Raw genomic sequence first — 2,387 nt, 5'->3', positions numbered from 1 at the left:
CTATCTACCTACGGCTCTGATGCGTACTAATAAGAATGATGCGTACTAATTGGCCAACGTGGGGAAACCTGGAGAATGCTGACTGTGATGTGTTACAATCCACCCTTCTTTCCTTCCATCACTTCCTCCTTCATTTTTCTTTCCTCTCCTTCTTTTCCCTCATCGTTCCGCCATCTGTTCCTGGGTTGCGAGGCGGTGGTGAGCGTCGTGAGAAATGGCTGCTTTGATTATGCTGGCAACGTTTAAGCATTTATAGTAAAGAGCGAGTTTATGGAGGCGTGAAGTGCCTTCTGCGCCTCGTGAAAACACTCGTAAACACGCGACGCAAATCTACCAGCAGCGCCGCATTCTTTATCACCTTTGAATTCACTATCGACTTCCTTCTTTCTTGCAGTCACTCTCCCATGCATTTCCGACTGCTCCTATCATCACTGACCCACTTCTCTCTTTAGTGCTCTAGTCTCCTACTGTTTCAAAGGAATGCCACAGGAAAAAAACATATGGCCGGATTGTTAAACACTTCCTCGCCCAAGCACACATATTTGACAAGGCTTTCATAGGAGTTGTGGGCTTTTCCAAGGGTAGTTTAATAACCCTGGTGGTAGTTTGACCCTTCTTCTGTACCATGAACCTACAAAAACACTCACTAGAACCTGACTGATCTCCGTTTTGGCCTTTGGATATTGTTGATGTGAGAGGCAGGGTCATCTTAAGAGTACCAACCGTAAAGTCCCCACGGCTCTCCTTATTCGCTCCCAATTTGCCCATACGTATATCAACCTTTCACTTATAATCCCCAAGTTCATTCCCTTACATCCCCGTCCCAAACTTCCACCTTTTCTTGTTACTGGACCACTTCCTTCTCCAATGCTATAGTCACTCTTCACTTCAAATTTCTCTCAACATCACTGGCCTACTTCCCTCCCAAGCGGTCTAGTCACCTCCTGTTATAAAGTAAAGCCACAAGGAGAAAAAACAAGAAATCAACCTCTTACCTCCTTTCCCAAACGTTCTAATGTATCAGCAATTCCCCACAAAGGATTTTTCACATAGGACTCTTGGGTGCTCTGGTCTTTTCTCGATGTACAGTAATGCCAGAGGAAAAATAAATGAAGACATAAACCTTTACCTCCTTTCCCAAACACTTCCCAATACCAGAAGTTCTCCACATGGCCTGGGACGTATTTCATGTACCTCACTGACCCACCTCCTTCTTGCTATACAGTAACGCCACGGGAAAAATAAGCGAGGACATAAGCCTTTACCTCCTTTCCCAAACACTTTTACACAGCAGTTTCTCCACGTAGGACTTTTTTCATGTACCTCACTGACCCACCTCCTTCTTGCTATACAGTAACATGTACCTCACTGACCCACCTCCTCCTTGCTATACAGTAACGCCAAGGGAAAAATAAGCGGATATAAACCTTTACCACTTTTCCCAAACACTTTTACACGGCAGTTTCTCCACGTAGGACTTTTTCATGTACCTCACTGACCCACTTCCCTCTTGGGTGCTCCAGTCTTTCCCAGATACACAGTTGTGACGTAAAAAACACGAAGAAATAAACCTTAACCTTTTACCTCTTGTCCCACACGTCTTCACATACCAGAAGTTCCCCACACAGGACGTTTTTCATGTGCCTCACTATCCCACTTCTATCTGAGCGTTCTAGTGCTCTCTTGATACACAATAAACCTAAAAATAATACCAAATACAGCCCTACACCCTTTCACCTTACACTAATACACCCTCAGACACAAACCCTTCCCATACAGCCATACAAAAGTAGATCAAGTGATTGTACTTTTTTCCTAGATCCGTCTCCAGAGTTCTTGTCATCTCCACAATACAAACAACACCCAGAGCAGTCAACAACATACCACTGACCCATTCATAAGGTCCCTACGGCTTCCCTTACCCTATCCCCACTTCCCCATACAAACACCAAGCTTCCCCTTACATCCCCCGCTCAACACACATCCCATGACACTGTACGGCCCTCCGCCTTTCCCATACACGCTCCGACACAAACCGCTCCCCGACAGACATATGGAAGTGAGTTAAGTGACTGTCCTTTTTCACATTTCCATCTCATCATCTCTTCTTGTCATCTTTTCCTTACAAACAACACCAAGAACAGAAAACAACACACCCTTGATCCACTCCCCAGGTCCCCACGGCTCCCCTGCTCACTCCCCACTTCCCCATACACACCAAGCCCCCCCTTACACTCCCCCTTACATCCCCCGCCCCCACCACACTTCCAATGGTAGTATAGAATGAAAATATAATGGAAGGGGAAGAATTAACGTGGTGGCTAATTTTTTTTTTTCTGAATCAAGGTATAGTAAGAAGAGGAAGTGAGTTAGTGGTGAAGTTAGTG

General features: G+C 45.4%; 1 protein-coding gene across 1 annotated transcript in view; it reads left to right on the top strand.

The window, feature by feature from the left end:
• Window positions 1-1,363: 1,363 nt before the first annotated feature.
• LOC126997889 (uncharacterized) overlaps window positions 1,364-2,387 on the top strand; it is a 45,892-nt gene continuing 44,868 nt past the window's right edge. The window contains exon 1 of the mRNA XM_050859109.1: window positions 1,364-2,387. This exon is cut by the window's right edge and continues 8,695 nt beyond it. The gene's annotated coding sequence lies outside the window, so the exon portion shown is untranslated.

This window comes from Eriocheir sinensis, chromosome 13, assembly GCF_024679095.1.
Source record: "Eriocheir sinensis breed Jianghai 21 chromosome 13, ASM2467909v1, whole genome shotgun sequence".
In the NCBI taxonomy this organism is placed as follows: Eukaryota; Metazoa; Arthropoda; class Malacostraca; order Decapoda; family Varunidae; genus Eriocheir; species Eriocheir sinensis.
The sequence above is the reverse complement of the archived record's forward strand: the minus strand, read 5'-3'. Positions and strand labels throughout refer to the sequence as shown.